Below are 14825 nucleotides of genomic sequence, written 5' to 3' on the forward strand. Positions count from 1 at the left end.
GCTGATTTCTCAACAGAAACTTTGCAGGCCAGAAGGGAGTGGCAAGAAATATTCAAAGTGATGAATAGCAAGAACCTACAACCAAGATTACTTTATCCAGCAAAGCTATCATTCAGAATTGAAGGTCAGATAAAGAGCTTCACTGATAAGGAAAAGCTAAAGGAGTTCATCACCGCCAAACCAGTATTATATGAAATGCTGAAGGGTATCCTTTAAGAAGAGGAAGAAGAAGAAAAAGATTAAAAATGTGAACAAAATGGCAACAAACACATACCTATCAACAATTGAATCTAAAAGTCAAAATAAATGAATAAGAAATCTAATGAACAGAATAAACTGGTGAATAAACCTGAACCAGAGGCATGGCAATAGAACAGACTGGCAATTCTCAGAGAAGGGGGGTGGGGGGGGCGGGAAGAGATTGAACAAAGATCTTACATGCACGTATGCATTACCTATGGACACAGACAACAGGATAGCGAAGGCCAGGGGCGGGGTGGGAAATGGGTGCAGGGGGGTAATGGGGGGAAAAAGAAGGGACATCTGTAATAATCTCAACAATAAAAAAAAGAAAAAGAACCTTCTAGAACCAGCCCTGCCAGGATGGAAATGTCTGCATTTTCCCTCGCACTCCCCTGACAAGCCTGCTCACCTGGCCCAGCTGCACAGACCCACCTCCAGGAGGCCCTCTGGTACGGGTGCAACGCCCCCGAAGTTGGTATGTCCAGGTCCTAACGGCCAGCACCTCAGAGGGTGACCTCCTTTGGAAATAGCATCGCTGCAGGTGTAATACGTTAAGATGAGGTCACACGGGAGCAGGGTGGGCCCTAGTCGCTGTGCCTGGTGTCCTGAGTGAAGGGGACAGAGATACGGAGGGAAGACTGTGTGAAAGGACAGGAAGGAGACGGCCACCTTCTGGGCAAAGGGTGAGGCCCGGAGCAGATCCTCCTCGCAGCCCAGGAGGAGCCAACCCTCCCACAACTGGGCCTTGAGCTCCTGGCCTTCAGAACTGCAGACAGTACACATCCGTGGTTTGCATCACCGACTTTGTGGTCCTTTGTTATGGCTGCCCTAGAAGCTAATACATTTTCCCAGGCGTAAAGACCCACAGATGCCCCGGCTGGTTTGCCTCAGTGCATAGAGCATCAGCCTGCGGACTGAAGGGTCCCGGGTTCGATTCCAGTCAAGGGCACATGCCTGGGTTGCAGGCTCGCTCCCCAGTGTGGGGTGTGCAGAAGGCAGCCAATCAATGATTCTCTCTCATCATTGATGTTTCTATCTCTCTCTCCCTCTCCCTTCCTCTCTAAAAATCAATAAAATATATTTAAAAAGACCCACGGAGTCAGCAGGAAGCAGGGGGCACACGTGGGACGGCCGGGGGTGTGCCATTGTTTGTGCGAAGCCTCTGTATCAGTCAGACGGGGCTCGGTGATGCTGCAGCGACAGAATTCCCCCACGCGACACATAAAGATGTATTCTCCCCGACAGGTCTGCGCGCGCCTGGGCGCCCCTCCAGCAGCCAGCCCGCCGTGCAGGGTGCCGCCCCGGGCCTGGGCACTACGTTTAACACTGTGCTGACCAAAACAGAACATCGGGCAGGGCACCTGCGGGGCCACAGTTCGCACCTCGTGTGTAGCTCCTGCTCAGCCACCCCACTCAGCTCAGGCACCTTGACGGTTACTGTCTTCCTGGGGCCACACACCGACTTCCTTGCATTTATCCACTCGTGTTTAACACACGCCGACCGGGTCAGGCCCTGTCCTAGGCCCTGACAAAGGGACAGGGCTGGCGTCCTGTCCCTGTGGAGCGTACAGTGGGACCGTTGCTCAACACAGAACTGGGGGGCGGGGGGGGGGGGGCGACTTACCCTGACACAGGGCAAGGACACAGGTAAGGACAGGGCCAGGACAGCGGGCGGGCCGGACGGCGCAGGGCCCGGCCCAGAGGAGGAGGGAGATGGCAGTGGTTGGTGCCCAGCTGTCTTCAACTAGAATGCGGGGCCACCGAGAACGAAGCCCGGAAGTGGGCCCCCTGCAGGTGCGGGAGGACACAGCTCGCTCTCCCTCTCCCTCTCAATTTTCCTTCCTCTCCCACCAACATCAGTTTCTTGTGGGGGGGCAGTGGGGGGGGCAGTAGGTGGGGTACAGCCAACCTCAGATCTGCAGCAAGAAAGGGGCCGTTCCCCAAAGGGCCTGGGGAGGGTGGGCTCTAAAGGGGGTGCAGCCGGACAGAAAACACCAGAGGAGCCGCCCCGCGAGCCCTTCTCCAAGGCCAAGGCCTCAGACCCACAGGGGCTGACGGATGAGGCTCCACGCGGCCTTGCCCAAGAGGCCAAACTCCGCACAGGACTGCGGGCCACAGGCCTTGAGCGCCTCTACCCCCACCCCTTCCCTCTCTCTCTCTCCCTCTCTCTCTCATTCTCTCTAGCTCTCGCTCTCTCTCTCTCCCGCCACCCGCACCAGGTCACAGCTTCAGTTGCAGGAGATGAGGTGCCGCACCCCAGGCACCGCCTGGCCTCCCGAGTTCAGGCCGACACACTGTATCCTCTGAGGTTGGCCACACAGTGTCTCCTCCCACAGCGTGGCCTTGACGTTCCTCCCTTTGGCGGTGGAACCTTGAGTCTTATAACCGGACACAGGATAGCGACATGTGCCTTCCAAGTCGAGGTCGGAAAAGGGGCCAAGAGCCCATGCTGGGACGTCACGTGCTCTGAAGGGCTTCTGAGGACCCTCCGCTACGTGCAGGCGCTCCAGCGGCGACACCCGGCCAGGTCCCGCTCAGCCAGCGCCAACCGCCAGCTGGGAGGCGGGCAGGGACGTCCTCAGAGCTGCACGGGCAAGGCTCGGGGCCTGTGACGGCCCAGGGCACACGAGGTGGCCGAGCTGGGTTGGAACTCAGTCTGTCCGCCCCTAGCCAGGCTGCCCTTGCAGGCGGGCGCTGATCAATGGCCCAACGAGCTGGACTGCGGAGCCAGCCACTTCTCCTCTCTGAGCTCAGTTTACCTGCCTGTAAAGTGGGTCTGGATGGCCCTCCTTCGCTGGGATCAGGTGAGGGGGGACCTATGGGGTGAACGATCCCCAGCAGGTGTTGGGGGAGCCCCAAGCCCCAGGCTGACCACCGCCTCACCCCCCACTGGTGAGGGCTGGTACCAGCAGGCGCTCAGCGCCCCTGGCCAGCCGGTCCCGGCCACAGCCCGGAAGCTTCCTGACCAGACGGGACTGGGCCAAGCGTATCACCTCCTGGACCTGCTGGGACAAACGGCTCCCCACTGGGTGGCTTCAGACGACAGAAACCTCCTCTCACAGTTCAGGACGTCAGACGTCAAAATCAAGGTGTCAACAGGGTGGCCGTCCTTGGAGATGGAGACTCCAGGCCCGTCTCCGGCTGCTGCGGGGCCGGCGGTCCTGGGCGCGCCGTGACCAAAGCTGCGTCACTGCAGCGCCCGCGCCCACATCAGGCGTCGTCTCCCTCCTGCCTCCACGCGGCCCTCTCCCCTGCGTGTCTATCTGTCTCCTCCTCTAAGGATCCCAGTCCTGTCGGGTAAAGGCCCCCCTACTCCGGCGTGACCTCATCTTCACGGTCACATCTGCAATGACCCTGATTCCAAGGAAGGCCGGGTTCTGAGGGCCCACAGGCCAGGGCCTTAATGTATGTGGGGGGCACACAGTTCAGCCTTCCACATGGGCCTTGGGCCCTTGGCCTTCTGCCTGATCCCAGAGCCAGGACACACCGAAGCCCCTTCCTCTGGCCCAGGGCTCTGCACGGGGCCACACCCCGCTGTCAAGGGCTGGGCCCAGGTCGCTGCCTCTCCATTTCGAGGGGGTGGCTGGAACCTGGGGCTCCAAGAGGGGGGTCTTGTTATGATGTGGAAACAGAGGCCTAGACAGGGCAAGGACGGTCCAAGGTCACACAGCTGACCTTGCACGCAGATCCTGCTGGCTGTGTTAGTCCCTCCCAACGGCCCATCTCCCCTCTGGCCCTGTCCCCTCCGCTGTCAGTCAGCTGGGGCTCCCGTAACAGAGCCGGGGCAGTGTGAACCACGGAATGCACTTCTCACAGTTCTGGAGCCAGAAGTCCCAGGCCGAGGCGCCGGCAGGTTCAGTGACCGGCGAGGGCCCGCCTCCTGGTTGACAGACGTCGGGGTGTAGCTGTGTCCTCGCAGCAGAAGGCAGAGGGAGCCTCTGGCACCCATGTTATAAGGACACTAATCCCATTCGTGAGGCTTCCAACCTCATGACCTAATCCAGTGATGGCGAACCTATGACACGCGTGTCAGAGGTGACACGCGAACTCATTTTTTTTGGTTGATTTTACTTTGTTAAATGGCATTTCAATATATAAAATAAATATCAAAAATATAAGTCTTTGTTTTACTATGGCTGCAAATATCAAAAAATTTCTATATGTGACACGGCACCAGAGTTAAGTTAGGGTTTTTCAAAATGAGTCCTTGCCCTGTCTAGGCCTCTGTTTCCTCAAAATGCTGACATGCCGAGCTCAAAAGGTTCGCCATCACTGGTCACTCCCAAAAGGCCCCCTCCTCATGCCACCACATCAGGGGTTAGGATCTCAACATATGAATTGGGGGGGGGGGGGGGGCGGGTCAAACCTGCAGTTCCATGAACAGCCCACAGCAGACGCTCCCCGCCACGCCCAGCCCCCAGACCTCAGTGCATGTCCACCCAGGGAATGAATGAAATGAATGAAATGACACCGCCTGGGTGGGTTTTCGAGGATGAAGAGGAGTTTGCTGGGGACGGCAGAGGCAGGCATTGCAAGCGAAAGAACAGCCTGTGTGAAGCCCAGAGGCCTCCCAGTAGGGCCCGCCCGGCTCACGGGTGCTGGGCCGGGGAGGGGAGAGAGCCAGGCCAGGCCTCCGTCCCGGGTGACGCCCCTGCAGCCCCACTGCGCGCTGGGGCCTGTCCAGCCCACGCGGAGGAGGCCCGGCCCTCTACCCAGGAGCCCCCTCAGATGATTTGTGGGGTGTCTTCTCCCTTCATGCCTGGCTGGGTTGAGTGGTATTTATGTAAACTTTCGTTTCATTGGTGTTTTTGTTGAAAGCACAGGAATTATTCATAGCTGGTTTCGGTTCTCTTCTGGCAACAACCGTATCTTGGTCCTCAAGGTACAAATTACAAGTCAACTCAATTCACCATCAATCAGAGGCGGCCTTGGGGGCTCGGAATACTCTGGAAGCCGGCCCTGGCTGGAGGCAGCGGCAGGGGCCTGAATGGGTCATGGACCCCAAGTCACCAAGCACAGGGGACAGGCTGGGATACACGGAGGGCGACTGGGGACAGACCCAGCTCTCCTCCTCCTCCTCTGTGGTCCTGCTCAGGCTCAGTCTTCTTGTCTGTGAAATGGGTGCTGTGTGCGTGCTGGGCACAGGGCACCACGCACATCGCCTTCCACTGCTCCCCGGGGCTCTCTGCTCTCCGCACTGGGCGTGCCAGCCAAGGCCCCAAGGCAGGGATGAGGGTGGGGGTGGAGGTGAACCCGTGTCCTATGCGAGGGGCCTGCCGACAGCAGTCGCACACACCGCCACCCGCATCGCCCACGCGGGCCTCCCCAGCTGCCCTGCTCAGCGGCGTCCTCCAGGCCACGTGCTCCCAGGCGCACCGTGGACGTGGGACCCCCCTCGGGAGGGCAAGCAGCTTTGCCGGGTTCCCAGCCCTGGCCCAGCGCTGCCTGGCCCTCCGTGAGCCCCCAGACCAATGCCCAGCTCCTGCCTGTGGGATGTGGGGCAGGTGGGTCTCAGGGACCCGGCTCGCTCACCGGGACCAGGGCACCAGGCCCTTCCCGTCTCCAGCCTCAATCAGAAACCACAGGCCACGTGCCTGGCCGGGGCCGCTGGAGACACAGGGGCACCCCTAGTCCCTGCCCTCGGGGAGCCCCAGCGGGGGGAGAGAGGCCGGAGGTCCTCGGGGTGTCAGGGAAAGCCCCGGACACAAGCTCGTGCGACAACGAGGGTCCCGAGGGAGGCGCGGGGAGGGCTCCGAGTTGTGTGTGTTTCCATCATGAGCCTCGCGGTGCTTCTGTGAGAGCCTCCCACAGGCGCGAGTGGAGTGGCGGCCACGGTCTCCGCCCTCAGTGCCCTTTGCTGACCTTTCTCGTGGCCTTGACCCCTGACACAACCGCGGCCTGTTCTGCTCGTACACCTGCTGGGCCCCGAGCGGCAGCTCCGTCCTCACCGTGTGCATGTCCGGGGCACTCACTTTCCACACGCCCGTCGGGGCTCGGGCTGCGGTGCGGGTGCCACAGGCCCTCGGGGGCCTCACGGGAATGGACTTGCTCACGGTCGGGCGTGGAGAGTGCTCCCCGTAGAGTGCTCCCGCGGCCTCCGCAGACGGGCCGGCCGCCTCCTGTGTCCCCACGTGGTCCTCCCGTACGAATCTGCGTCCTCTTCTCTTGTTATAGGGACACCAGTCACATGGGACAGGGTCCCACCCCACTGGCCTCATCTTACTTTTTTCTGCCTTTAAAATTCTTTTTTAATATTTTTTTTATTGATTTCAGAGAGGAAGGGAGAGGGAGAGATAGAAACATCAATGATGAGAGAGAATCACTGATCAGCTGCCTCCTGCACGCCCCCCACTGGGGATCGAGCCCACAACCCAGGCATGTGCCCTGACTGGGAATCGAATCCGGGACCCTTCGGTCTTCAGGCTGCTGTTCTATCCACTGAGCAAAACCAGCTAGGCTGCCTTTTAAATGTCTATTTATTGATTTGAGAGAAAGAGAGAGAGAAAGAGAGAGAGAGAGGTTTGTTGCTCCCTCATTCATGCATTCCTTGGTTAATTCTTGCGTGTGTCCTGACCGGAGGAACCCACACCCTCGGCCTATAGAGACGACGCTCTGACCCCCTGACTACCGGCCAGGGCCCCCTCTTTGTGCTTTAATCACCTCCCCAAGGCCTCACCTCCAACCACTGCCTCCGAGGAGCAGGGCTGGGCCTCCCTCAGCACGGCATTCAGGGGGCACAGCTCAGCCCGTCCACCTGAGCCGGGCGTTCGGGCGCCGGACGGCTGAGAGAGCGGGCAGGGCGAGGGGTCCCGGGGGCAGGACCGGCCTGGGCGAGGGCCCAGGGGCCCGGTCACATCTCACCTGCTGTCAGACTCATTCCCTCGGCCCAGACCCGGAGCCGGGACACCGGGATCCTCGCGGGAAACGGCTCCACGGGGCAGGCGGGCGGGTGAACCGGCAGATGCTGCTGAGACGGGCCCTGCAGCCTCCCGGCGGGAAGCCATGGGCAGAGGCAGGGGCCCCCAAGTCCCTGTCTGCGGGACCTAGAATGGAAGCTTCTCCAGAAGCCGGGTCTCTGCGGAGGTCACTGAGATGATGGCAATGAAGACGCAACTGAGAAGAGGTCACCCCGGATTTTAGAGGCGCTGCCCTGACGGGAACTGGGACTCGCACACAGACAGGCCTGCTGAGGGTGACAGTCATGAGACGCGGGGCAGAGACTGGGGCGACGCGTCCGCGAGCCAAGGAGCACCGGCCACCACCAGACTCGGGGCAAGGCCTGAGCAGAGTCCCCGCCGCCGGAGCCTCTGGAGGGACCCGGCCCTGCCGGCACCCCCATTCGGATGTCCGGCCTCTGGGCTTAGGGAGAGAGTAAACTCCCTGTTAAACTGCCTCCTCTGTGGGCGTTTGCGAGGCCCCGGAACTAGCGGTGCGGACTCGGGCGGACCAGCCCCCGGGCGCGGGCTCACGGCCCCTCCTCCCCGTGGCGCTGAGCATCTGCCCAGGGGAGCCCAAGTCGGCCCGGAGGCAGCAGGGACCCAGCCACCTGACGGCCAACACACGGGGTGGTGACCTTGGCCACTGGCAGTTTTGAAAATGGGCTCCCAGCCCTGGCCGGGGTGGCTCAGTGGATAGAGTATGGCCTTCGGACTGACGGGTCCCAGGTTTGATTCCAGTCAAGGGCACATACCCGGGTTGCAGACTCGATCCCTGGCCCTGGTCGGGGCGTGAGCAGGAGGCAATCGATGTGTCTCTCTCACATCAACTCTCTCTCTGTGTCTCCCCTCCCTTCCACTCTCTCTAAAAATCAGTGGGAAAATGTCCTCCGGTGAGGACTCACCAAGACGGGCCCCCACATTTTTTATCCCCCCCCCCATCAAGAGGTGACGTCTGAGTCCCCTCCCTGTGACCAGGGCACCTGTGACTGCTCGGCCCAAAGAACAGGAAGTGTCGCATGAGACGTCCAGTGGCCTAGGCTGGGTCCCCAAAGCCACACGCTTCCAGGGGCCAGTCCCTGGTGAGGAATCCATGCGGCCGTGGCGAGGCCACAGGAGGGGTCCGGCCACCAGCGCCCGGGGAGCGCCCGCAGCGGTGAGCCGGCCTGGCCCCCGGCCTGCCCAGCTCTCTGGGGCATCGGACCGTGAGTGACCGCTGTGCCCAGTGTGGGATGGGCTTAAAATGGGGGAGGGCCGCCAAGCCCAGTGCCCTTCACCCTGCCCCCCAGCGGGAGCACCCAGGCCAGCCTGGCTTGCTCCTGCCCTGCGACCCCCTGGGGAGAAAGCCAGCCCCAGGCGGACAGCCCCTGGGAAGCGCTCTCCTGGCTGATGGGCAGACACCCCACCCGCAGGGCCTTGGCGGGAGGGGAGGCATGAGGGCCAATCCCCGCCTCCGGGCTCTCTCCACACCCACGCTAACTGCGGCCACACAAACACACCCCAGCCCTCAGCGTCTCAGACACGGGGGCTGGGGAGGGTGAGGCCAGCTGGCAGGGGCGCTGGTTTAAAATAGCAGCCATGGCTTCTATTGTGTCTGCAGCACAGCCCTGCCCCGCTCCTCGCTCCCCTCGGGCTGCCTTCGTGTCGGTGTTTAAATACCTGAGCGGGAACCTGAGCCTCCGGAAGCACAGCAGAGCCACACAAACACACACACACACACACACACACACACACACACACACACCGCCTCCCCCAGCCTGTGCACACACGTCCACTACCGCCCCCCAGCGCCAGCGAGGGGGCCGCAGCCCCAGCCTCGCCACCCTCACATCTGGGCAGTGTCCGGGCTGCTGTAACCACCTCCCTCACCCTGGCCGGTTTCAAACAAGGGACACTGGCCCGGCTGGTGGGCTCAGCTGGGTGAGCGTCGTCCCGTGCACCTAAAGGTGGCCATGGGCTGAGGCGCACGCCCGCCTGTGGGCTTGGTCCCCAGGAAGGGGCGCGCAGGAGGCAGCTGACGGATGCTATGCTCTCACGTCAGTGTTCCTCTTTCTCCCTCTCCCTTTCTCTCTAAAAATCAATAAAAACATTTAAAAACAAACAAACAAAACAGACGTTCACTCGCTCACTATCTGGAGACTAGAAGTCTGAGATCGAAGGACAGTGGCCGCCCTCGGCCCGAGCCTCCTTCTCCCTCGGGGTCCTTTCAGCGACAAGTGACAGCAAACTCCGCTGGCGATGACCCGGCAGAGAGGCACCGATGTCCTCGCACTGCGAGGGCGCAGGCCGGGGCCTGAGGCCAGTTTACTCGGCAGCAACTGGACTTCAGACGCTGAAGCCGGTCACTGCCTCACGCTCACAAAGCGGCTGCGGAAGCTCCAGACATTCCACCCGCCTCCCCTTGTCCTCAGGGCAGCACGCGGGCCCAGGGGAGCCGGCCGCCAGCACGGGCACCTCTCTGAGGGCTTCCTCTGTGCCCGGGGCCTGTCCCCCCGCGGCGGGTGGGCTCACAGCCCCCAGGGGCGGCCCTTCACTGTAACCCAGGGAAGTGGGTGGTCAGTTCCCAGGCTCCCCGGCCCTTGGGGGGCAGAGTGAGCCGTCTCCCTGAGGGCCCCCGGGGGCTTGGGCTCTGGGCCCCACAGTGGTCACCTGGTCACCTTTCACCGGCTCCTTCCCATTCCTGCCTCACTTCCCCCTTCCCCTCCGGGGTCTCCTCACCTGCCCCTGACTCCTTGCGCCAGGGCCTTGGGGAGCCCAGGCTCAGACCCCAAGGTGTAAGCCGGGCGGGGCCCCCTGTGCACCGGGCGCAGGGGACTTCATTCCTGCCTCCTGCATGGCTCAGGCCCTGACGGGAAAGTGACCGCGGCTGCCCTGGGCCCTTGGGGCCAGCTGTCCCTGAAAAGTGGCTCGGCCCGCACAGAGCCCGGCCCCGGCTTCCATTCCTGGGGGGGGGGGGGGGGGGGGGGGCTGCAGACGCCCGTGGGAGGTGACGTCCATGGGGGCGCGCAGGAAACGCGGCTGAAACGAGGTGACGGGCACGGGGCCATGGCCACGGCTTCGCTGTCAGTCCGCCCTTCCTCCTGCTCCGTCTTACTGGGAACTGGGGGAGTGAGGGCTGGAGAGGGTCTTGCACGCAGGTTCCCACGGGCCCTGTGCCCTGTGAGCCATCGCACCCCCCCAGGCTGCAGGTCCCCCGTTCTGGGGCGAGGACTGAGGCTGCGGGGAAAGCACGCTGCTCCCCAGACCCAGGCGGCCTCCCCCTCCCACCCCACCCCCACCCCGAGGAGCAGGCAGGGAGCGGGAGCCGCGCACCCTGAATAAGGGGGGGTCCCAGAGGCACTGACGGAGCCAGGGTGGGTGGAGGGGCCTGAATGTCGGGGCAGTACCAGTGTCTCCCGCTCCCCCTCCTCCCCCTCCCTCTCCTCCTCCCTCTGCACATGCCTTCCACTGCCCCCTCATGCCTGAAATTCCACCCTCGGCTCCACCCTGGGGCCCAGGGGCTCTGGCCCGGTGAAGAGCCTGGTGAGGCCCCGTCTCTGGGCCTCAGTGTCCTTGTGACGTGTCCGAGGAGGACCCAGGAGTGAGGAAATGCCGAGGCCAGGCCGCACCCCACGCCCTCCTTGCTCGGCCACGAGCCACCTGCCCAGAGGGGCAGGGCTCCGCAGGTGGCCTCCATCCCACCGGTTCCCAGGAGCCCCTCCCCCTACCTGCCCCGCAGGGTAGACCTGCCAAGTAGCTCCTGCTGGAATCTGCGCCAGGACCGCACGTGGGAGTTCCATTAGGTTCTCCTGGAAGCAGGTTGTCCCTGGAGACCTGCTCCCTCGGGGACCTGAACGGCTGCCACTTGCCGAGGAAGAGTCAGCTCCTGCCCGCGGCGGTGCCAGCTTTCCATTTTAATTAAGAGCGTTTTTAGCCCGGGCGGGCGGGAGGCTCCCAGAGGCCCTGAGCCTCCCACGGTGCCCACAGGAACGATGGATGGGCGCCAGCCCTGTGCCCAGGGCCCCGCCTCTGAGCCCCCACGGCCCCACGGGCTCCCGTTCTGCAGGTGGGGTGGGGGGTGCTCCTGGGGGGCTGCTGGGAGGCAGGAACCCCTGCCGATGACACAGAAACCGGACCACACCCAGTACTGTGTGCCCTCGGTGCAGCCGGCCCGACGGTCCCACCGCATCGCTCGCCACCTCCCGTCCTGCGGCTTCGCAGCCGCCCCAGCTGATCGCCCTGCCCTCACAGCCAAGGGGGTGCAGTGGTGTCCCCCAAAACAATGTCCACCGGGAACCTCAGAGTGGGGCCCTGTTTGGAAATAGGTCTTTGCAGATGTAACTGAGGTGAGGATCTCGAGACGTGACCATCCAGGGTTAAGGTGGGCCTTAAACTCAACGTCCTTAAAGATGCACACACATGTATGTACACACGTGTGCACGCACACGCACACACACACGCACTCTGTGTGAAGACAGAGGCACAGATTGCAGCGATGCGTCCTCAGGCCAAGCAAGGAACCTCTCCTCCGTCTGGTCCTTCGGCCTCCTGGTGGGAGAGGATCCATCTCAAGCCCCACCCAGGGGCCCCCCTGTGACGGGGGGTGGGGGTGGGGGGACAGGGAAGGGGTCCCAGCGCCGCCTCCCCCACCAAGGGCTCCCAGGCTGAGCTCCCGGCTCAGCCAGCCCTGGGCACAGAATCTGTTTTCCATAAACACTGTTTTGAACCGAATTTCACTTTTCTCACCCAAGGAGGGTCTGGAAGGAGCGCCGACGCAGGACGGGGTGTGGGAGGAGACTGGTTTGTGGAGTGTTTTCCTTTTTTCTGGCGCTCCCTGTCCCTCCTGACTCTCCCCTAGTGAACTGGGCCAAAGGGCTCTGCAAGTGGGTTCAGGCAAGACATATACATATGTCTTACCCCTGGGGGGGGGGGGGGGTAACCGAAGGCAACAGGTGCCCTGGGGCTTGGAGGGCAGGAGGCAGTGCCCTGAGTCTGGGCCTCCCGGGGTCCCCCCCCCCCCCAGCCCTCACACTGTGCCCCTGTCCCCCCAGCCCTCACACTGTGCCCCTGTCCCCCCAGCCCTCACACTGTGCCCGTCCCCACCAGGGCCTGGCTGGGAGGGGGCCTGCAGGGACCTGCCCCCAGGTGTCTGGGAACAGATCACGGAGCCCATTTCCCTGGCAGCTGCCCAAACCAAGCCGTTGCTGTGGCCTCCCCGTGGCCTCCCCGTGGCCTCGCCGCAGGAACCCGCTCTGGGAGGGACGGCGTGGGCCTGTCTGGCACTCAGCACCGCACCCTGCACCTACCCCATTCTGCCCCAAACTGAATGTGTATCATCAATTACTTAGCTTAGTTTCTTTTTCTTATCTTTCCTTCTTCCCCTCCCTCCCTCCCTCATTTCCTCCCTTCTTGTTCTCTTTCTGTTTCACTTAAGACTGGTTATAGTATTTATCTGAAATACAATGAAACGGATGTGGCTCAGGTTTAGTCCCCCTTTATTTCCACACATATGTATATGTCTTGCCGGAAGCTTCGGGAGTCCTCAGGAAGGCGGGGCTGTGTTATGCTCTTGAGGCTCTTCCTAAGTCTCAATATGAGTCACATTAGCCCAGTCCGGAGAGCTGTCCAGGTCAAATATGGCCCGTCCCCAGGTGTTGCTCGCCAGAAACAGACATAAGACTCCAATTGTCTTCACCATTATTCCTGTTTTCACCATGTCAGAAACCTTGAGGTGTCCGTTGGCAAACACGATGGCGTTAGGCGGGTGGCCACAGGCAACATGAAGGCAAAGGACGCACTCAGGGTGCAGGGGAGCATGACGTACAGCGGGTTGAGGCCAATGGAACGTGACATGGAGGCGAAGATGGGCAGGAACAGGGTGGTGGCCACATTGCTTGTACACTCCGTGAGGACAGCAATGAGCAAGGACACGACCAAGGAGATGCCTGCTGGGGGCAGAATGTGCAAGGCCTCTATCTGCGTCCCCATCCATTCAGACAGCCCCGAGGCCTCGCATCCTTTAGCCAGAGCGAACCCGCCCCCCAGCAGCAGCACGATGCCCCAGGGAACTTTCTCCTGGGCCACCTTCCAATCCAGCAGTGCAGGCGGATAAAACGGAGCCTTTCTTTCTTCCTCGGTCTGGCTGCAGAAGTTGAACTTGGGCTTCTGCGAAGGCACAATGAATAGTAACATGGCCACGAAGATGGCCACGGTGGCGTCGGTGACATATTTTGTCTCGCCCTCCGTCCAGCCAGGCATGAAGCCTGGGTCCCGGGAGAACCACAGGGTGACCAGCAGGAGGAAACAGAGCAGGACGTCGGCGAAGGAGAAGGGTTCCAGCTTCCTGTATTCCTCCTGCAACACCTCATAGGCAGCGTTCTCGCTACTCTTTTTCTCCAGACCGCAGCCCCAAACCTTTTTAAAATTGAATCCCATAAAAACACACTGGAGACAAAACCAGGAGAGCAGCAGCATGATCAGCATGTTGGGGAAGGCAAATCCAAACCAGGAGATGAAGTTCACGGTGTCTTTGCTCTCAGGAAACAGCTCGTGCATCTGGCCCAAGAGCACCACGTTGGGTCCTGTCCCGGTCAGGGTGGCAGTCCCTCCGATGCTGGCCGCGTAGCTCACGCACAGTGTCATGGCCTTGCAAATGTTCTTCCTGTCACAATTCTTCTGTGGTCTCATAGCAGGGCCTCCAAAAATCACTTGGCTCCCTGGCAGCTCACCAGTCTTGCCAATGTCCACCAGCTCCAGTTCGCCCAGGTCGGCCTTGCTGGCTGTGCTCGTGGCCTGCATCTGCTGCAGCACGGCCTCCACTATGGGCACCATCATGGCTGTGGCGGCTGCGTTGCTGATCCACATGGAGAGGAAGGCGGTGGCGCCCATGAAGCCTAGCATCAGCTGTGCAGGCTGGGTCCCCACCCAGAGGATGTGCGCAGGGCGATCCTCTTGTGCAGGTTCCAGCGGTCCACGGCCACTGCCATGAGGAGGCCTCCCAGGAACAGCATGTTGGTGTCCTTCATGTACTGGACACACACCTGATTGGAGTCCAGAACCTTGAGGAGTGGGAAAAGCAAGGCAGGCAAGAGGGCGGTGACGGGCAGAGGGATGACTTCTGTGCACCAGTAAGTGGCCATGACGATGATGACGTAGGCACACCTGGCAAACTTGGTGGGCACCAGAATGATGAGTGGCAGCAGCAGTATCGGGGTGAAGAACAAGATCACAAAGGACTTGAACTTAGAGACGTACCTCAGTGCCGAAGCCATCATGCTCTGCTTGAGGTTTAACCACAGCGTGCTCCTTAGTGTTGGGGTCCAGCCACAGCAGGTCCAGGGGTTCCCAAAGGTGTGGACGGAGCCGGCGAAGAAGGAAGGACACGGAGACAGCGTTCAGTTGATCATCATAGCTAGCCAGGTTCTGTGTTTTATTGTCTTGTTACATCTGTATTTATACCAGTTGATTTTAATCTTATCAATTTCTATTCCTAAGGTTAGGGTGTTTCTTATCTCCATTCCAGGGAGTAAAGATTATGTAGCTTAAGTGTGATTGTTTGTAGTTAAAGTGATTAACTACCCGTCTGGCACTTAGTTAAGGGGTTTTATCCCCTCCCTAACTTCAGGGAAAAATCCCTACCTGGGGAAACAACCTTTCTCGGAGAGGTGA

The 14825-nt window shown here is 61.1% G+C and overlaps 1 pseudogene; it reads right to left on the minus strand.

Moving 5' to 3' along the window:
• Positions 1-12564: 12564 nt before the first annotated feature.
• On the minus strand, positions 12565-14459 carry LOC139011568 (Na(+)/citrate cotransporter pseudogene; annotated as a pseudogene).
• Between the last annotated feature and the right edge of the window lie 366 nt (positions 14460-14825).

The sequence above is a fragment of the Myotis yumanensis genome, unplaced genomic scaffold (assembly GCF_028538775.1).
Source record: "Myotis yumanensis isolate MYYU_CA2020_CCGP unplaced genomic scaffold, mMyoYum1.0.hap1 SCAF_5, whole genome shotgun sequence".
NCBI lineage: Eukaryota > Metazoa > Chordata > Mammalia > Chiroptera > Vespertilionidae > Myotis > Myotis yumanensis.